This window comes from Hyla sarda, chromosome 2 (assembly GCF_029499605.1).
Source record: "Hyla sarda isolate aHylSar1 chromosome 2, aHylSar1.hap1, whole genome shotgun sequence".
Lineage (NCBI taxonomy): Eukaryota > Metazoa > Chordata > Amphibia > Anura > Hylidae > Hyla > Hyla sarda.
This window is the reverse complement of record NC_079190.1, coordinates 399,514,218-399,537,188: the sequence shown is the minus strand read 5'-3', so window position 1 is coordinate 399,537,188 and position 22,971 is coordinate 399,514,218. Positions and strand designations below refer to the sequence as shown.

General features: G+C 40.2%; 1 protein-coding gene across 2 annotated transcripts in view; it reads right to left on the bottom strand.

Annotated features, from left to right (window-relative positions):
* The window catches only part of LOC130356810 (organic solute transporter subunit alpha-like), a 131,125-nt gene extending 108,539 nt beyond the window's left edge, over positions 1 to 22,586 (bottom strand). For both annotated transcript variants that reach the window (XM_056558783.1, XM_056558781.1), the window contains exon 1: positions 22,554 to 22,586. The gene's annotated coding sequence lies outside the window, so the exon portion shown is untranslated. The remainder of the gene's footprint in view (positions 1 to 22,553) is intronic.
* Between the last annotated feature and the right edge of the window lie 385 nt (positions 22,587 to 22,971).

The window sequence follows — 22,971 nt, the reverse complement described above, 5'->3', positions numbered from 1 at the left end:
TGGGTGAGATTGTGGAATATACCCCTGTCCAGGGTCTTCGTGGAGAATGGGCTGCGGCAGTAACCAGACAAGCAGCTCAAACTCAAATACCCTTCAAGTATTTTCCTTCAACTGATTGGGAGTCCGATACCTTCAAGCTGAGATCAACATGGCCTGCTCCTCCTGCCTACGCTGAAGAGTCTGCAGAGAGAGATCTATGACACTAGCCCACAGGAGATTCGTAAGTTTTGTGCCCGGCTGATTGTGGTAAGGCCGTGTTTAAAAAAGACTCCTAGTGTAGGTGGACTGCTGATCCTTACACACCAGTTTTGTGTATATACCTCAAAAAGACCCCTAGTGTAGGTGGACTGCTGATCCTTACACGCCTAAATTTCCCCGCAAATATCGGCAAGGACCCTGGACCTAAACATAACCGTAAATCCAGTGGATCTGTGCATACTAAATCCCTACAAGCTGAGGAACTTACTCAAGTCCCAACCAACTGTCAATCTAAGCTAAGCTGTTCATAGACTCTGTTACAAAGACTGTTACTTATGTTTGCATGTTACAGAAAATCTTCAGTAAAGTTTACGCAAGTTTTCAGCAAAGCTCTGGTTGTGGACAATACTTTATTCTGCATCTACCTATCGCTCTTGGGAAGGGTGGCGATAGGCCAAGCCATACAGCATTTAACCCTCACCCTGGTATCACGACTGACAAGAGTTAATTATAACCGTGATATACCTCACAACAACACCCCAACTGCCATACACCCCCCCCCTCCCCAAGGCACCACACAAGACAGGATACAAATACTAACAGGGCAGAATATAAACAGGCAAACTGATACAGGAACATAGGACACTATTCACACTGGGACACCGAACAAACAAACTGGACACCCCACTCCACAAAAGGAGTAGTAATCAATAATAAAGCCAAAAAGGCTACTGGCCAGCAGACACACTCCATTGTGTGGAAAAGATGCTGACCCAGTAGGAAATAGAAATATAATACATGAAACACTAGACAAGAACCGGATGAGTGTGAATAGACTCCAGGATACCAAACAGGAATTATAACATACTAGACTAGAACCAGATGAGTCTGAATAGACTCCAGAATACCAAACAGGAATATAACAGACAAAGAACAGGAAACAAGCAAGACTCATACATAGTGTGAACAGATACATAACAGAAAGGAAATACAAATCCTAAAACCGACTAAACAAACACAGATTGTGCATGCTTAACCCCTTAAGGACGCAGGACGTAAATGTACGTCCTGGTGAGGTGGTACTTAACGCACCAGGACGTACATTTACGTCCTGTGCATAACCGCGGGCATCGGAGCAATGCCCGTGTCATGCGCGGCTGATCCTGGCTGCTGATCGCAGCCAGGGACCCGCCGGCAATGGCCGACGCCCGCGATCTCGCGGGCGTCCGCCATTAACCCCTCAGGTGCCGGGATCAATACAGATCCCGGCATCTGCGGCAGTGCCCGATTTGAATGAATGATCGGATCGCCCGCAGCGCTTCTGGTCCCCTCTCCTTCCTCCGTCCGGCTCCCAGTGTCTCCTGCTCTGGTCTGTGATCGAGCAGACCAGAGCAGAAGATCGCCGAGAACACTGATCTGTTCTATGTCCTATACATGGAACAGATCTGTATTAGCAATCATGGTATTGCTATGAATAGTCCCCTATGGGGACTATTCAAGTGTAAAAAAAAATGTAAAAAAATGTAAAAGTAAAAGTAAAAAAAAAGTGAAAAATCCCCACCCCCAATAAAAAAGTAAAACGTCAGTTTTTTCCTATTTTACCCACAAAAAGAGTAAAAAACATTTTTTATAGACATATTTGGTATCGCCGCGTGCGTAAATGTCCGAACTATTAAAATAAAATGTTAATCATCCCGTACGGTGAACGGCGTGAATGAAAAAAAAAAGTCAAAAATTCCTACTTTTTTAATACATAAAAAAAATTATAAAAATGTATTAAGTTTTTTAAATGCAAATGTGGTATAAAAAAAAAGTACAGATCATGGCGCAAAAAATGAGCTCCCATACCGCCTCTTATACGGAAAAATTAAAAAAATAGAGGTCATCAAAATAAAGGGATTATAAACGTACTAATTTGGTTAAAAAGTTTGTGATTTTTTTTTAAGCGCAACAATAATATAAAAGTATGTAATAATGGGTATCATTTTAATCGTATTGACCCTCAGAATAAAGAACACATGTCATTTTTCGTTTTAATTTCCCCACAAAAATAGTGTTTTTTGGTTGCGCCATACATTTTATGATATAATGAGTGATGTCATTACAAAGGACAACTGGTCGCGCAAAAAACAAGCCCTCACACTAGTCTGTGGATGAAAATATAAAAGAGGAGGAGGCGAGGAGGAAAAAATTAAAACGTAAAAATTAAATTGTCTGAGTCCTTAAGGCCAAAATGGGCTGAGTCCTTAAGGGGTTAAAGGGGTACTCCGGTGAAAACCTTTTTTCTTTTAAATCAACTGGTGGCAGAAAGTTAAACATATTTGTAAATTACTTCTATTAAAAAATCTTAATCCTTCCAGTACTTATTAGCTGCTGAATGCTACAGAGGAAATTCCTTTCTTTTTGGAACACTGATGACATCACAAACACAGTGCTCTCTGCTGACATCTCTGTCCATTTTAGCAACCATGCATAGCAGATGTATGCATAGCAGATGTATGCTAAGGGCAGCATGGTGGCTCAGTGGTTAGCACTGCTGCCTTGCAGTGTTGGGGACTTGGGTTCTAATCCCACTAAGGACAACAATAAATATAGTGTTATTATTATTATTATAATAATGTCAGCAGAGAGAACTGTGCTCGTGATGTCATCAGAGAGCATTCCAAAAAGAAAAGAATTTCCTCTGTAGTATTCAGCAGCTAATAAGTACAGGAAGGATTAAGATTTTTTAATAGAAGTAATATACAAATATGTTTAACTTTCTGCCACCAGTTGATTTAAAAGAAAAAAGGTTTTCACCGGAGTACCCCTTTAAGTAAAAATAGTAGATTTAAAACACCAAGAGCTCCATAGAAGCAATGCAAGCATGAAAGGATGTCAGTCACCAGCCCAGAAGCTAGACTGAGCTGGCCTTATCTTGACACACCCAAAAAGCTATTGGATGAAAGGGTAAAACTTTAACTATTCCCTGGCCGGGGAACATAAAACTGTTCAGACCACCAAAATCAAACGACAGTCTGAACATAACCCAAGACACACATTACAGTGACATCACGAGCGGGGCGTGGCCATGATGTCACGAGCCTTGCAACCCGCATCGCCAGTCATCCAGCATTCAGCGAAGTTCGCTCCGTACACTGGATATCTGGGGTGCCACAGCCAAGATCGCGGGGGGTCCCCAGCGGCTGGACCCCTGCGATCAGACATCTTATCCCCTATCCTTTGGATAGGGGATAAGATATCTAGGGGTGGAGTACCCATTTAAATCTCCAGCCAAAGACTTGACTAAAGTTTGTGCATTCACTTCCAGGCAGTGGAAGAGAGAGGTGGTGTCTGGTAACTATAAAAAGAAAGTGTACTAAGCGATTGTCTATGCTAGTGATTGTGTGTCTGTATACAAGAGTGTGAAGTATACAAGTGAGTGTAAGTATAAAAGTGAGAGGGTCTTCAAATTCAGGGAGTTTAATTGAAATATTTGATTGTATTTTACTGTTCATTTTTGCAATCCCCAAATCTAGTATGGTCTCCATGTTGGAAAAGGCAGTCCAGTGTGCATCTTGCACAATGTATGCAATCCTTGAACAGCAGTTTGAGGGTGCACATTGTTGTGCGAGGTGTGTGCGAGATTTCATTTGAAAGCCCAGATCTTGGATCTAGATCAGCAACTGGCAACACTAAGATGCATTGACAACTTGGAGAGGAGTCTCCTGCTCACTGAGCAAGTACTCTCTGGGATAGAGGTGGGGGAGGATTGTGGGGTGGAGGTGCAAGACAGTCAGGCAGCTAGCTGGGTTACAGTTAGAAAACAGAGTAGAGGGAAAAGTGTCAGGGAGGATAGTCCTGATCTGGCACACCCCAACAAGTTTGCCCAGTTGGCAGATGAGGGGGATGTCATTTCAGAGCTAGCAGTACTGAGACAGGACTCTGCCTCTGACCATCAGGGTGGTGTCTGCTCCAGTAAGGAGGGAGGGAGGAGTGCAGGGAAGGCCAGACAGGTACTGGCCGAACAGTGGGTTTTCTTCCTGGCGCTCGAGTTCGGCACATCGCGTTCCAGGTTGCTGGGTGGGGCTGGAGAGGACCCAGCAGTCATGGTACATATTGGCACCAATGACAAAGTAAGAGGTAGGTGGAGTGTCCTTAAAAATGATTTCAGGGACTTAGGCCGAAGCTGGTGTAGGAAGGAGGGGTTTGGGTTCATGGAGAACTGGGCCGACTTTGCTGTCGGATACCGGCTCTACCGTAGGAACGGGCTGCATCTCAATGAGGAGGGTTCAGCTGTGCTTGGAGAGAAGATGGCTAGAAGGGTGGAGGAGTGTTTAAACTAGGGACTGGGGGGGAGGGAACCTACAACATAGAGGGCGAAAAGAGTGTAGATAAAGAGGGGGGACTTATTATTGTACTTGGGGGTGGAGCAGGGGGAGGGGATAGAATAGTTAATGGGGATAGGCTTCATAGTAAGAAAAACATACACCTTTGAACTGCATGATGACTAATGCCAGAAGTCTGTCCAATAAAATATAGGAACTGGAGTGGTTGATGTCTGAGGAGAATTATCACATAGTGGGTATAACAGAGACTTGGTTGGACGGTAACTGTTACTGGGCGGTCAACATACAGGGTTATAGTCTATTCAGGAAGGATTGGCCAAAACGGAAAGGGGGAGGAGTTTATCTTTATGCAAAATCGAGTCGGAAGGCCGCACTGTGGGAGGATATATGGGAGGTAAATGATAATATGGAGTCATTATGGGTAGAAATATATGGAGATAAAAATTTTAAAAATTCTGATAGGGGTTTGCCATAAGCCACCAAACATAATGGAAAAGGCAGAAGATCACTTACTGAGGCAAATAAACAAGGCAGCAAATCAGAATGAGGTGATAATAATGGGGGATTTTAACTATCCTGATATAAACTGGGGACTCAGATATATGAAAAAGAAGAAAACAGAAGAAAAAGTGCACTAATGTGCGATGATTCTGTGATGAAAATGTATAAAGGTGAACAGAGTTTAGTATGCTCACCTGGGGTTGTTGTGTTACAGACACAACACCGTGGTAGGCTTTGATCCCAGATCCCTGGGAATCACGTAGTGGTGGAAGGGCTGCTGGCACCTGGTCGTCTCGAGAGCTGGTCCTGGACCTCTGGTTAGTAGAGAAGAAAGGTAGGATCTACGATCTGTAAAATCGCGGTGCTGAGAAGCGCTCCTTTCCAGTGTAGAAATGTAGAATTATCGTCTGATGATCTGACGAAGAGGGGGTCTCCGCCCCTCGAAACACGTTATCCCTTGTAATTACCTGCATGAATAAATACCTTTTTGCCTTGTGGAATACCCGAGTTTGTGGACGATAATTCTACATTTCTACACTGGAAAGGAGCGCTTCTCAGCAACGCAATTTTACGGATCGTAGATCCCACCTTCCTTCTCTACTGATATAAACTGGGAGACTGAGACCTGTGAATCTCATGAGGGAAAATGGTTTCTGACAATAGCTAAAGACAATTATCTCTCCCAAATGGTGCATTGCCCGACCAGAGGGGGCGCCCTACTGGACTTATAATTAACCAACAGACCTGACAGAGTAAATAATGTGTAAGTAGAAGGACACCTAGGAAATAGTGATCATAATATAATACATTATAACTTGTTCGGCAATAAAGGAATCTCTCGAGGGGGCCACAAAAACAATAAACTTTAGGAAGGCAAAGTTTAATCAACTCAGAGAAGCCCTTAACAATATAAATTGGGATAATGTCCTCAAAAACAAGAATACTGACACTAAATGGGAGACTTTAAAAAAAATATCTTATATTCTCACTTTAAGATGTATTTACCTTATGGGAATAAAATGTTCAGAAATAAAAGAAAACCAATAAGGATGAATAAAAATGTTAAGGGGGCAATAAATGACAAAAATAAAACATTTAAACTACTAAAACAGGGCGGCAGTGAAAAAGCATTAAAAAGCTATAGAGAAAAATGTGAAATATGTTAAAAACAGATAAAAGCCGCAAAACTAGAGACAGAAAGACTCATTACCAAAGAGAGTAAAACTAAACCCAAAATGTTCTTTAGCTATATAAATAACAAAAAAAGGTTAAAAATGAAAGTGTTGCCCCTTTAATAAAAACAATAAAGAAGAAATTATAAATGGGGATCAGGTACAAGCAAATATATTAAACAAATTCTTCTCCACTCTATTCACCGAGGAAAATGAAATGCTAGGGGAAATACAGCAAGATAAGGTAAACTCCCCAAGTACAGGTCACTGTCTAACCCAGGAAGAAGTACAGTGCCACCTACAAAAAATCAAAATAGACAAATCACCAGGTCCAGATGACATTCACCCCGTGTTCTAAAGGAATTATGTAAAGTAATAGACAGACCCCTATTTTTAATATTCAGGGACCCTATAGTAACAGGGACTGTTCCCCCGCACTGGCGCATCACAAATGTGGTGCCAATATTTAAAAAGGGTTCAAAAGGTGACTACGGGAATTATAGGCCATTTAGGTTAACCTCTGTTGTATGTAAATTGTTTGAGGGTTTTCTAAGGGATGCTATTTTGGAGCATCCTGATAAAAATAAATGTATGACCCCATATCAGCATGGCTTTATGAGGAATTGGTCCTGTCAAACTAACCTGATCAGCTTTTATGAGGAGGTGAGCTCCAGACTGGACGAGGGGCAATTGCTGGATGTCGTATATCTGGATTTTTTCAAAGCATTTGATACGGTGCTACATAAAAGGTTGGTGCATAAAATGAGAAGGATCGGGCTGGGGGAGAATGTGTGTAAGTGGGTAAGTAACTGACTCAATGATAGGAAACAGGATGGTTATTAATTGTACTTATTCTGATCGGGTGACTGTTACTAGTGGGGTACCACAGGGGTCAGTCTTGGGTGCTGTTCTATTTAATATATTCATTAATGACCTTGTAGAGGGGTTGAATATGAAATTAAAAAGTAGCAATCTTTGCAGAAGATACTAAACTCTGCAAAAGGGTCAACACAATAGAGGATAGAGCACTGTTATAAATGGATCTGGATAGGTTGGAGGTTTGGGCTGGGAAGTGGCAGATGAGATTCAACACTGATAAATGTAAGGTAATGCACATGGGGAGGAAAAATCCGGGCTGGGATTATGTATTAAATGGGAGAACACTTGGGACGACTGACATAGAAAAGGATTTAGGAGTCTTAATTAATTGTAAACTTAGCTGTAGTGACCAGTGTCGAGCAACTGCTGCCAAGGCAAATAAAATCATGGGGTGCATCAATAGGGACAAAGATGCCCAAGGCAAGGAAATCATTCTCCCACTGTACAAATCACTAGTCAGACCACACATAGAATACTGTGTACAGTACTGGGCACCAGTGTGCAAGAAAGATATAGTGGAGCTGGAGAGGGTTCAAAGATGGGCAACCAGGGTAGTACGGGGAATGGGAGGACTGCAGTACCCAGAAAGATTATCAGAATTAGGGTTAGTTAGTTTAGAAAAATGAAGGCTTAGGGGTGACCTAATAACTACTGTATGTATAGATATATCAGGGGGCAATACAGAGATCTCTCCCATGATCTATTTATACCCAGGACTGTATCTATAACAAGGGGGCATCCTCTATGTTTAGAGGAAAGAAGGTTTCTACACCAGCACAGACAGGGGGTTCTTTACTGTAAGAGCAGTGAGACCGTGGAATTCTCTGCCTGAGGAGGTAGTCATGGTTAACTCGGTAAAATAATTTAAAAGGAGTCTGGATGTATTTTTGGAGAATAATAACAACACTGGTTATGGATACTAGATCTATAAGGACAGAATGTATATCCAAGGATTTATTCTGACTGCCATATTTGGAGTCGGGAATGAATTTTTACCTTTAGTATGAGGGTTTTTTGCCTTCCTCTGGATCAACTCAGTAGGGGCTCATTAGGGGTATAGGTTAAACTTGATGGACTCTGGTCTTTTTTCAACCTTATAAGCTATGTTACTATGTTAATTAACCCTCTTTTTCACTCTGTCCCAATTTAATAGTCATCCACTGACCATATTTCCCAGAAGGAAACATTACTATCATATCATAGAATAAAATTCTGATTACAAGTATCTTAAGTGCAAATATTAGTGTACAGTAATTTACACATCAAAATTAGCCCATTGAGGATGTGAAGACTAGAGAAACAATGGAGGGCTACTATCTGTTTAACAGGGCACAAAGGAGCCTTAGGTTTCCTTTAGAATTTACAGCTAGAATAAAAGCTTGTTAAAGCAGAATTCTTAAGTCTACTACACAAACATGTATTATTCTTCAGTTCAAACCGTTGCATCAGATTCACATGCGAACAGATACAGTACCAGCTGGTAACAATATGGCAGTATTGAGTTTTAGCAATCGCAATCACTGTTCCTGGCTGTCCATTCTCAAATACTCCAAGGACTTACAGTAGGACCAAGATGTGTAACAACCAGACAGTAACCAGAACAAATAACAAATAAAGGAAAATTGCAGCAGAAAAGGAACAGGAAAAGACTAAAATAAACTGATCCAACTAGATATTCTCAAACCCTTGATCTGTCTCTGAACACTAGGGCCCACAAATAATTCTCTCCTCAGTCCTCAGTATCTAAAAAAAAAAAAAAACACACACACATTAAAGCCTGTCTGGAGTTTGCAAAATAGCACCTAAATGACTCTTAGACTGTGAGAAACAAGATTCTTTCGTCTGAAGAAACCAAAAGTAAGGTTTACATCTTTAATTCTAAGCATCATGTCTGGGAGAAACCAAGTTCTGCTCATCACCTGCCCAATAACATTCCTACAGTAAAGCATGGAGGTGGCAGCATCATGCTGTGGGGGTTTTTTAGTAGCTGGGATAGGGAGACTGGTCAGGGTTGAGGGAATCTGAATGGAGCGAGATATTTCTAAATGACCAGCCCTAGGGACATGTCAAAAGTTTGGATCAATGGGGGTCTGAGTGTTCAGACCTCCACCAAACAAGAGAATGATCAATGAAAAGTTTGCATTCAGCGCATTCTCTCCCTGATCACATGATCGAAACAAACTTGCAATGTAAGTCTGTGGATCGTGTCTTGATCACGTGACATGGAGCAGGAAGAGGAGCATGTGGCAGAGGACATGTCAAATATTTTTCCAAATGACAGGTACTCTTTGATGAAAATGAGTGCTCTGGATCTCAGACTGAACAGATTTCCCTTTCAACAAGAGCCCACAGCCAAGACAACACAGGGCTATGCACCCTGAATACTGCTTCCACCAATGGCCCTCATCCAACCTGACAGAGCTTGAGAGAATCTGCAGAGAAGAATGGAATAAAATCTCTAAGTCCAGGTGGGCACATTTTGTGGCATCATACCCAAGAAGATTAAAGGCTGAAAAGGGTCTGAATACTTATGTCAATGAAATATTTTAGCTTTTACTTTTCAATAGATTAGCAAAGATTTCTTACATTCAGTTTTTTTAATCTGACATTATGCGGGTATTGAGTTCAGAATGATGAGGGGTGAGGCTTATAGGGGTCAGAACACTTTTCCGAATGCACTGTAGCAGTCAAAATGCATCAAGGTTAGAAATATGCAAGGATCTCTTTGAAACATCTGACATGTCAGACATAACAAAATCTGTAAGTATCTATGCCTTGTGAACCTAGTGGTCACTTAAAGGGGTACTCGAGTGGAAAATATCATTTTTTTTCATATCAACTGGCTCCAGAAAGTTAAACAAATTTGTAAATTAGATAAAAGAAGGTGTAGCTCACTCAGTGGGTGAATATACCTGAGGTTAACTGGTGTTACCTTCACCCAAAGGTCTAAATAGTACAGAAAAACGATTTAGTTGATAAATCAACTAGGTACCAGTCCTCAAGGTATATGTAAAAGAAAGTTAGTGGAATATAAAGAATAAGAATAGATGGAGATCCAGATATTAATTGAAAAAATATAATATATTTATTAAAGGTGATGTTATTCGCTGGTATCTAGTGTCCCTGCAGGGCCCTTGCATGGGACAAAAGGCGCAGCGTAGAATAATAAAAATGTATAAAATCAATGAATTGATAATTCAATAGAGAGAATAAAATAAAATAAAATAAAACTTGCATCTATAGTTCATCCAATGTTGGCATCAATAATAATCAGTTAACAGTGTGCTTAACTGCTCAGTCTCTTATAAGCACGATGTGATGCCGATAGCCAAATACAATGTCAAATAACGGCTTGTTGTAACAGTTGCAGTGTCCAATCTCAATGAATCAGCCGATGGTAGTGCAGTGTAACAAACTGTCTCACAGATGTGAAGGATAAAAAAGTCCGGTGCACATCACCACTCACCACCCTTGCGACCGCTGGTATTGCTGGTATCGGCAGAGGAGCTGTTTCGGTGATGTGGCACGGAGGTGTCAGGCCTCCGGCAGTGAAGGTCTGTATCTCCTGTGTCCGGAAGCGTTATAGGAAGCGCTGGAGTTGTCCTCTCCGCAAGCTGGCACGGATGGCACCGGCCTCGTAGGTAAGCCGAAGGTCCTTGGCTGGTGGAATAAAGCGGTGCGTTCAAGGTAGCAGTGGGAGTGCGTGCAGCACGCCCCGTGTAGTTGAGCGCTTGCACGCGCGCAGAGTGGCAGTGAAGCCGCAGTGGTCCCAATACTGGGGGCTTCCAGCTGTTTCAAATAGAGTTCGGTATAGAGCTGGGATATGGAGATGATTATAGATAGATGCAAGTAGAATACACAATTCTAGACGCGTTTCAAGGCCTCGGGCCTTTTCTTCAGTAGAGGTATAGGTGTATGGTTTGTGCGGGAAGAGTTTTTTTATAGTGTGAACTGTGATTAGTGGAAAACCAGAAAGTCTGGAAATTCCAGGTTGTAGGTAAATTCAGGAACTGGATCATATAGGAAAAGGAGAAAAATAGAGAAAATTAGATAGTAGAGGTAAAAGAGTATGTAGATATGATATATGGATAATTAATGTGTAATTGAACGTGGAAGGCTGGAAAAACAATGGTTCAATGTGGGTATTAAATAACTTCAGTTAGTTAGCAGACTCCTATATATATATGTATATATAGGGTATATTTAAAGGACTAGGTCTAGTGATAGCTTATGGAATAAATAGACAGCATAATATCAAGAAAAAATATATAGAAAAAATATATGTATACAAAAGTGAAAAAATGGTTTGTAACATGAGAACATAAAAATGAAAAAATGGATGACTATGGAGATAAAAATATGAATAATATAAATGTGAATAATATAAATGATAAAAATAAAAATAATCATAATGATAATAAAAAGGTAGAGATAAAAAAAAAATTAAATTAAAAAATTAAAAAAATAAAATAAAATTACAAAAAAATAATAATAAAAGATAGAAATTATTAAAATGAAAGTAACTACAAGTGTAGTAATGGTTAGCGGGACTGGAACAAAAATGGTTGGTGGAACTGGAACAAAAACAAAAAACAAAAATACATGCAGATGTGGAACACCGGAGATAATTTGTAAATTACTTCTATTTAAAAAAGTACTTATCAACTGCTGTATACTACAGTGAAAGTTGAGTTGTTCTTTTTATTTTAAAATTTCCTTTCTGTCTGACTACAGTGCTCTCTGCTGTCCATGTCACGAACTGTCCAGAGTAGGAGCAAATCCCCATAGCAAACCTATCCTGCTCTGGACAGTTCCTGACATGGACAGAGGTGTCAGCAAAGAGCACTGTGATCAGACAGAAAAGGAATTAAAAAAGAAAATAACTTCCTGTGGAGCATACAGCAGCTGATAAGTACTGGAAGGATTAAGATTTTTTAATAGATAATACAGATTACTGCAAGCATTAAAGGGTGCTCCAGTGGAAAACAAATTGTTTTAAATCAACTGGTGCCAGAAAGTAAAACAGATTTGTAAATTACTTCTATTAAAATTACTTCTATTTAAAAATCTTAAACCAGTACTTTTCAGCTGCTGTATGCTACAGAGGAAGTTGAGCTGTTCTTTTCAGTCTGACCACAGTGCTCTCTGCTGACACCTCTGTCCATGTCAGGAACTGTCCAGAGCAGGAGAGGTTTGCTATGGGGATTTTCTCCTGCTCTGGACAATTCCTAACATGGACAGAGGTGTCAGCAGAAAGCAATGTGGTCAGGCTGAAAAGAACAACTCAACTTCCTCTGGCGCATACAGCAGCTGATAAGTACTAGAAGGATAAAGATTGATAAATAGAAGTAATTTACAACTCTGTTTAACTTTCTGCCACCAATTAATTTGAAATTTTTTTATTTCCACTGGAGTACCCCTTTAATGGTGTGGTGCTCCTCTGTACCCATATGTCTTCAGACTTCAAGATCTTCAAATTTCCTAGTCCAGTGTTTTTTCAAACAGTGCATCTCCAGCTGTTGTAAAACTACAATTCCCAGCATGCCCGGACAGTCTTTGGCTGTATGGGCTTGCTGAGAGTTCTAGTTTTGAAACAGCTGAAGACACACTGTTGGGAAACACTGCCCTAGTCTGTAGTTTATAAAGATCTTCAAGTCTGAAAACGTAGGGTCGTACCATGCGGAGAAGAACCACACATAACTTTTCTCAGGGCCATGTCAGAAAATGTTTGTAGCCAAAGCAAACCCTTACTCCCTTTAATAGAGCTAAACTGCAATACCAGACTCAACCTATGGGCAGGTATGTCGCTGTTTTTAATTTGGCTCCTTACACATATTTCATGTGATACTTTGATGACTGCGGAAGACAATATAAATCCCTATTTTACCACTTCCTTCAACAAAACAAATAAGCAGCAAAACACATGCAGAATATTGTGAAAGAAAAGTACAATGGTACGTCGGTGGGGGTGGGGGGGGGGGGGAATGTCATATCAACTGGCTCCAGAAAGTTAAACAGATTTGCTAATTCATTCTATTAAAAATATTAACCCTTCCAGTACTTATCAGTTGCTGTATACTGCAGAGGAAGTTGAGTTGCTGACCACAGTGCTTTCTGCTGACATCTCTGTCTGTGTCAGGAACTCCAAGAGTAGGAGCAAATCCCCATAGCAAACCTCCCCTGCTCCGGACAGTTCCTGACATGGACAGAGGTGTCAGCAGCTGACATGGATAGAGGTGTCAGCAGAGAACACTGTGGTCAGACTGGAAAGAATTGCACAACTTGTAGAGGAGCATACAGCAGCTGATAAGTACTGGAAGGATTAAGATTTTTTTTATAGAAGTCATTTACAAATCTGTTTACCTTTATGGTACCAGTTGATTTGAAAAAAATAGTTTTTCACCGTAGCACCCCTTTAACACTGCAGCGAACCTAATGCGCAATATTGCACAGTTGCTCTTCAACTAGAAAGCAGCAGAAACAAAAATGGCAATAATTTGAAATTGTAACCATCTTTACTATCAACTATATAACAATATATGTGTGTGTGTATATATATATATATATATTTTTTTTTTTTTTATGTTCAGTGGATATCTCCTTTAACCAGACACATAGTTGATGCCAGTAGTGTAATAATATTGCAATAGGTCTATTTGATACATTTTCTTGCTTGAAATGCGTGTGATCTCTGTTATTAAACAGCACTAGTGTGATATAATTACACAGCATACGCCTGGAAAGATTAATGATCCCATGTAAGCAGCTTTGAAATAGCTTCTTGAATGGTGATCGAAGTGTTCCAGTGTATCATAAGCAAGCAATTTAAAGGGAAAATGGCAGTCATTTTGTAAACTATTGATTCTTAACATGTAAGTGTGGTCCTGTCCGCTCCTATGTGTTTTAAATTGTGCTATGATTGCTGAATCTTGTAAATTGTAAGTTTAATAGAAAAGTGGCTGGAAAAAAATGGCCAAGATTGTTCAAATGAAATCGTTTAAATTAAAAAAACAGTTTGATAAATTCTTCTAACTGAGGATCATAGGCTGGAATGCTTTGTGCTTTTTACCATTGTTTATTTGTTTACTTATATTTATATATATTTACTTATATTTATATTGGAGACAATAGAATCAATTTGCCAGGTTTAAGATTTACAGCAATTTTTGAAACACATCAGACATCAGTCATCTTACATTTCTTTTAATTGAAGGCATTGTTAAAAAATACTAAGTTTCTTTCACAGTTGGGATTTTATTATTTAGAGGTCCATAGCTCTCCCCCAATAAAAAAAAAAAAAAAAAAAGGTCATCAGTAATATATCGGAACAGTGTGGGATAGGAGGACGGGAAAGGAGGTCGAGATAGGAGGACAGGAAAGGAGGTCTAGATATGAGGACGGGAAAGGAGGACGGGATAGGAGGACGGGATAGGAGGTCAGGATAGGAGGTCGGGATATGATGACGGGAAAGGAGGTCGAGATAGGAGGACGGGAAAGGAGGTCGAGATATGAGGACGGGAAAGGAGGACGGGATAGGAGGACGGGATAGGAGGTCGGGATAGGAGGTCAGGATATGATGACGGGATAGGAGGACGGGATAGGAGGACGGGATAGGAGGATGGGAAGGAGGTCGAGATAGGAGGACGGGAAAGGAGGTCGAGATATGAGGACGGGAAAGGAGGACAGGATAGGAGGTCGGGATAGGAGGTCGGGATATGATGACGGGATAGGAGGTCGGGATGTGGGGTTGGAATATGACAACAATATATGAGGACGGGATATGAAGTCAAAAGCTTCCTCCTTTGTTTATTTTCCTCCCCTACAAGGATTAGGAAGGAAAAACCGGGCAACGCCGGGTACTCAGCTAGTAGGTGATATTACTGTGGTGATGCCTGATGCACTGACCAGAATTATATCACCTGTGAAAGACTAAGGAAATCCTGAAAACATGACTTGTTGGGGGGACGTGAGGACCGTGCGTGAGAAATACTGATCTACATAAGTTGGTCAACAAATTTCTAAATGTCTATTTATGAGTGTTTTAGTCATTAGGCACTCACGAGATTCTTTTGTAAAACCAGTACGAATGGACACAATAGATATATATAGATACATAATAAATAAGATGTTTTCTTTAACTCCTAGAGGACCCATGACATTAATGCATGTCAGGGTGCCCAGGGACTTACCGCACCATGAGGTACATTTACACCATAAACATAAAGCTTCATTCACACACAAGCATCATGTAAACATGGATATAGTCTAATCGTATTGACCTACAGAATGGAAAGAACAGTTTTACTTTAAAATGCAGTGTGTAAAAGCGAAATTCCCCCTCCCCCCCACAAAAAAAAAAAATTCTTACATTACTCACTAGGTCTTGCTAATTATTTTTTAATATGTCTAGCATCTGTATGTGGCTCCCAAATCCCCCTATTCTGCTGCTCATTCATTCTGACATCCAATGCTCAGGAAGGGACGTGTTCAAGGCAAGCACTGAGCCCGCCCTCATGGCATTAACCCCTTGTGTTTGTGATGCCAGGGCATGGTTTATCATCAATACCACCCAAAAGTATACCGCTGGATCCTGGACTAGGCACGGGGGCAATAATGACTCCGACGCCAACATGGAACAACGGTAGCTTTACTGAGTTAGACAGGTGGAATAGTCTATACCGCTTAGCCAGGCCCACGAAGGTGACCAGTGACTTGAGAGACCTCAGGGCTTACTGGGACTTGCAGTGGACTGGGACAATTTTGATGCAGATCACGCTGAATGAAGACAGGTTGACTTTGAGTGACTTGACTGAGACTGACTACACCCCGTTTGTTACTTACTAGGCTCTGACTGGGACCTGGGGGTTGTGGACTTGTAGACTTGTGACTGGTTGACTTGAGGCCTCCTCTGGACGTGGTTAACTTGAGGCCTCCTCTGGACTCCAGACACACTCTTAGGACTTCACTGCACTGGACCTCAGCAAAGACTTAACTGGAAATCAAGATAGTGAGCCAGCTCCTCCCAGGGCTTATATGGGGGAGACTAGGAGGGGTCCCATAGGTCACCCTAAGGTCACATGACCACTGACACCTCACTAATCACATGACACAGGTTAATCACATGTCAACGATTCTTAAAGACATAACACTTTTATATACAATACACAGCATAAAGATAACTATACAAGGGGAAAAGGTGCAGGGGGCCCAGGGGACACTGCAGGGAGGCTATCTGACAGGGCAGCTAGGGTACAGGGGTACAACTCCTGTACCGGGCCAACCCCGGATGATGCTGCAGCCATACAGGATTATGTTTTGTATGGTATGGGGGCACCTAATGTTCTTTTTTGCAAGCCATGCTTTTTATAAAAAGGAGATAAAAATGTTTTATGAAGTATATTAGGGTTAATGTTTTGCCAAGATGTACAACATATAAAATTTTTGGATTCTAACAGTGTCCATTTAGCACTAATAGAAAAAGGCCAAAAGAGGTAAAGGGGAATGGCCTAACCCATTGTCTAATCTTTCACGATATACAAAAGTGAGCTACAGTATATTATAGCTGAAATCTACACCAGCTCGGCTGATGTGGATTTCAAGGTGCATCGTGCAGGACCGATGCAGCAAAGCCTGATTTATTAAGAGGGCAGAACCAATTAATGAATCGCCCGAATGTTACCGCTGCCGGGGATTTACTAAAGACTGGCATGTGAAATGTCAGTCTTAGTAAATAACCCTTATGGGTCTATGTGTGTAGCAGACATGGCTTACTATCAAGCTGCAGAGCATCACCTTTTGGAATACACTAAACGCGGGTGTAATGCAGGCTCCTGGAATTTTCATTATATTTAATTTTACGTCTTTAAAATCTCTTAAGGACTTAGCCCATTTGGGCCTTAAGGACTCTTTTTTTTCCTCCTTGCCTTCTAAAAATCATAACTCTTTTATATTTTTAGCCACAGACTACTATGAGGGCTTGTTTTTTGCACGACCAGTTGTCCTTTGTAATGACATCACAAATTTTACCATAAAATGTATGATGCAACCAAAAAAATGCTATTTGTGTGGGGAAATTGATAAGAAAACCGCAATTTAGCAAATTTTGGAAGGTTTCATTTTCATGCTGTACACTTTACGGTAAAATAGACATGTGTTCTTTATTCTGTGGGTCAATACACTTAAAATGATACTCATGATTACATACTTTTCTATTATTATGTCGCTTAAAAAAATTGCAAACTTTTTAACCAAATTAGTGCGTTTAAAATCCCTCTATCTTGCTGACCTATAACTTTTTTATTTTACCGTATAAGCAGCGGTATGAGGGCTCATTTTTTTTTGCGCTGTGATCTGTAATTTTTTTAAACTACATTTGCATATATAAAACTTTTCATAAATTTTTATCAATTTTATGTGAAATAAATGTTATTAAAAAAAAGCAGCAATTTTGGACTGACATTTTTTTTACGTTCACGCCGTTCACCATATGGGATAATTAACATTATATTTTAATAGTTCGGATATTTATGCATGTGGTGATACCAAATATGTTTATTTAAAAAATTGGCTTTTTGGGGGGTAAAATGGGGAAAAACTGACAATTAACATTTTTATTGGGGGAGGGGATTTTTCAAATTTTTTTACTTTTATTTTTACTTTTATTTTTATACTTTAATATTCCCCATAAGGGACTATTTATAGCAATCAATCGATTGCTAATACTGTTCAGTGCTATGCATAGGGCCTAGCACTGATCAGTCTTATCGGTCATCTACTCTGGTCTGCTCGATCTCAGACCAGAGCAGAAGACCCCTGGAAGGCAGCAGAGGCAGGTGAGGCCTGGTCTGCCATTCTCGATGATTGGATCTCTGCGGCAGCGCTGTGGGCGATCTGTATTGATCACGGCATCTGAGGGGTTAATGGCAGACATCCGCACGATCGCAGATGTTGGCCATTACCGAAGGGTCCCTGGCTGCTATCAGCAGCCGGGACCTGACGCGCATGACCCGAGCATCGTTCAGATGCTCGTGGTAATGTATAGGACGTAAATGTACGTCCTCGTGCATTAAGTACCACCTCACCAGGACTGGCGGTCTGCGTCATTAAGGGGTTAACTAAATGTGTCATCATTCTTTATGCTCCTTGAATAGGTAGCAGATAAGTACTCCTTCGAAAGTGTTAAACTCACTCCTAGGAGTACATGGATATTATTATCTCCAATAAATGCTTTCTATATTAACCAACTAGCTGCTCCTATATGATACATATTCAAGTGGATTCTCCATAATACAAGCAATTAGATGCAACAACTTCTCGTACAATACTCATTTTTCTTTTTGATTGAAGTACGAACACTCTAGCTGTGTAACAACCTCCCCACGATTCTCGCAAAGTAAATACAAGCTAAACTTCCATTATTCTGTAAAGAAAATGATCTTTGATCTCAATCATTGGAATAATATTCTTTTTTCAAGAGTCAGAAGCAAATCGATCTTTTACGGTTTCAATTTTGCCACAGGAAAAAGTGATAAAATGTAGCGTGCTTTCAAGTTACAAATGCAATTGGGACCACATAAGAATTGTACATTTAACCATCATATAGATACTTATCTCAAGATGACTATCTCAATGCCCTTCAGGGTAATAACTGTAACAGCTGTGAATGTGATAGAGAGTTTAAATGTTATGACTCATTTGTGTCTACCAACTCAAAAACTCTCTTAAGAAAAAATATATTGAATAACACAAGGGTCTCTCAGGCAGGCTGCAAATGACGAGCTATTAGCATAAAATGTCACCTATTACAGCTGCTCGCTTTAGAAAGCATCTAAGTCACAAATGTAGCCAAGCTTTCGAAAGAATTAAATGATCATCTCATCAGAGAAGTGATAGAATTCATGTCTGAATGTACAATTCTTTGACACAGAATGTAGAAACGTCTGCCCTCTGACTATTAAACATTTGTCCGAGAGCTTGAGAGTCTATGAGTGTGGCCCTCTCTACCTAGCTGGATATCAATGGTGAGATATCTAACCATCAGTGGTATCAAGATATTTTTCTCTTCTCAGACTACCCTTACCATCACTATTGACACAGCAGGAGGTGGGGTATTGGGTGGATATGGGGACCCATAGCTTAAAATGAAATGAGGCCTGATTATTTTGTCGTTCCCCCCCCCCCCCCCCCCCTTATTTTTATTTAGAAATGAGACATATAGGAAATAATACAACTTATAAAAATCTATTGGGTTAAGGGATATTTGGTATACTCCACTTGGTGATGGGCTTTTTTTTTTTTAGCACCCACACCTTTTTTTTTTTTAAATAATAGTTAAAACATAATAAGAAAGTTATCTTAACCCCTGTTCACATCTAGAGTTATTCATGTGTTATTAGGACGTAGTTTTGTAAAGTGTATGAAGAAGATTGTGAAGATAAAATGGACACTTTTATTGCAATTCAACAAAGTCTGTGCACAAAACAGATATATTTGGGGGGGGGGGGATTTATCAAAGTTGTCTATTTTCCAGATCAATATAGACCAACCTACATAGCGTAAGGCCGGTCTATTGTGTGCCTAATTTATCGAAAGTCACACGGCTATTAATAAATTGGGCGCACGGACTTCGGGATCTATGGTTTAGACTGTATTTAAAACTGCTTCAGCGAATTTTTGCCGAAAAGTCACAATTGATAAATTCTGCACCAATGCATTTTCCCATCTAAAATAGCCTAGAATGCATCATGAACTAAAAATCCTCTAAAGAAAAAGTTGCACATATTTAGACTGCGACTTTCTGTGCGACAATTTTAGACGGGGAAAAACAGTCCAAATCCTTTGATAAATATCCCCCATTGTGTTTAGGACTTTACTCCCATCTGAGGATATATAAAAGTCTGGCAATCCAGAGTAAGACCATCCCTGATAAAGAAGGTGTAACTCCTTTCGAAATGCGTTGGAGGCTTTGTGGTTTGAACAAAGGTGCAGAGGAGGCGTTACTCACTGTTACGGACTATGCTATATCTCAGCTGGATACACTGGTAGAGACGCCAATGGCCTGGGCAGTTCTCTCAGCGGTGTGGATCCTGAGCACAAGCGTGCCTAATGATAAGGACAACACGACACAAAGCTTGCTGGCAGCAGATATTGAAACAAAGTGCTGACAACAAATAAAGTCCTTTTTTTTATTACCTGTCATTAATTTTTGCCGTGGGTCCTCAAAAAGTGTGGCTGTAGGAATGAAACCACCTAATATCACAGCAATGGAATCTATAGATTTTGAATATAAATAAGAGCCTTGTGCAAAATCCATTTAGAATTAGTAAAGGTATTGCTGCACATAAGAGGCTATGTCTTGTGAACAGATATACCATCACGCCACTTATCCTTTGATTTATACTGTGCTTTGTTACTACCCCTACCAGATCGCTACACCTGTTGTATAGAGTATATATAGTGTAAGGAATTCTCCTTGGCGATAGCTCTGGGATCGTCCTGGACACTGCCACAGGACACGTTTCCACTGAATAAACCCGCAGACAACGGTTATTCATGCAAGTCTGGCACCTTGCCAACTTTATTTAGACAGGTTGCAGGGGAAAAACAAACACAACGCAGGAACAAAATAAAATCCTAGACCGTCTGGTCACTGACTACACATATCAGCATGCCCTGACTACTAACTGGTGAGCTACCTAAACATGTGACTCCTGCAACCTGCTACTCACAGTTCACATCACTTCTTGGACCACTCACAGCTCCAGCTGTGTGCTTCCTCAACAGGGTCCGAGTGTCTCCCCCTACAGCGATGTGCTGTTTCCCAGGGAGAGCCCCAACTATTCTGTTTACTTTCCTTTTAAACACACTTCCCCTTCCTGATACCTCATTAATCAGGCCACAGGTGGAGCATTCTCTAGAGTTTGCAAGGGAAATACACCCTTTCTTTGCCACACTGCCACAATAGTATAAACAGTTTTTAGTTACACATAGGCACAGTATATTTACTCTCACAGCGCTATTGTTTATTGGTACTTTGTTACTGGTCATGTCCTTAACCTGATCCTCCTCTTCTTTGCAGTCCAAATGCTGATGGTTCCCATGCAAATCATCAGCAAGAACACTACCTTGAATATCTTTCTTAGCACCTTGTATGCTGTTACTTGAGAGAAGAGAAAGAAAACAATCCAATAGGCATCAATGAAGGAGAAGACCAAGATGACAGGGAAGACAGAGAAATGCTTCTATTGGGCCACACATTATTGGAGAGGAGGAATAAGAGCAGGAGGAAAGTGTTAAACATTACCTCAAAGTGACAGTGTCAGAGGTAATATCATCCTGCTGTAACTGTGATAACTCCTGCTGGGATCAAGTCCACAATGCCTTCTGCTTGCCCAAGTTCACTACCCCAGGGAGAGCTGGGAAATATAGTTATGCTGCATTTCTCAGCAAATGTGCTACCTTCTTCATCATGAGAGCTTCTGTTTGCACCTTCAACACTGACTGCTGCTCATAATAAATTCCTTGCAGAGGTTACATTACCATTACTTTTCTATAATGTATGTTTTTTTTTTTTATCCTCTACCTTCATGGTCTGGAACTCGCTACCCTGACAAATCAGACTTTCATCCACTATCAACAACAACTTAAAAAAAAAAAAAACTCTACTGTACAACCTACTGTACAATAACCCTGCTACCTCTGTGCTGCACTTTGAACAACTGCTTTCCTCACCTACTGTCTCCCTGCACTCACCTTGTAGATTGTAAGCCCTTGTGTCAAGGTCCTCACCCCCTGAACCAGCCTGCCAGTTATTTAATTTGTGTTAATTGTACTTGCTGGAACTAATATCAGTCTAAATATACATAAATAATTATAAAATAATTAAAAGTGTTTGTACCTGTCATTGGATATCTATCATTTAGAATAAATTCAGATATTTACATAAAATGGTAACCTAAGCAAACACCAGTTTTTGTGAAATCATTTATGTGGATATGAGTATATGTGGATCTTGAACAGTAAGGGTTGTACACATGTTTACTGTAATTTGTCATGGCTTTGAAATGCATTTGTGACTCCTCCACTTATAAAGTAGTGCATATAGCTGACATCTACTTCAACTCCTTAATCCTCAGCATAATCATCATGGCTTTATCTCAGTCCATGCATGTTATATATGTTATAGTGTTACACTAAAGAAACTCCATGTACAACAATTACAGAGATTACACAATATTTTTAATATATACACCCTTCATTGGTATGTTTAATCCAGCATAAGTCTATGGTGTGTTTCATTTACCCATTGTAGAAAGAAGAAAGAATGGGGGCTCAATCCAATAATACTAAGGTGGGTGCTGATCAGTGTACCAAAACAACATGGGAGAAGAAAAAAGTGGAACACTGAAAAATATATCTGCACACCAATATGCTGATATTTTTCATTTAACCATTGTGCCACTGCTTACATATTTACCTGAAATTTTACATAAAGATTTTATCATCACTTTCTGCCAGTCTGAATTCCATTCATCATCTAACATCTTTGTTACCCTAGAAGAGGAAGGAAAAGGGTGGGTTATTTAGAAAACGGTGATGGAAATTGAGCTTTTAAGTGACAATAAAATTTTTCTCTCCTCTATGTTAAATTATTATGAATCAAAGTAAAGCAATGAACAAATGAAACGGTCATGAAAGCCCCCTGGTTTAATGGCTGGCACCACTGTCTATTTCCTAATTAGACTATGACTTCCTGTTCGAGTGCTGCATGTTCTCTGGTATTTCTGCTAGCAAAGACATTGCAGTTTACTTTTTACAATGTATGTAGAATAATCATTTTAGTACTTTACTAAGGAAAACAAACTATTATTGTCTAAAACTGTTAATTTATCTGA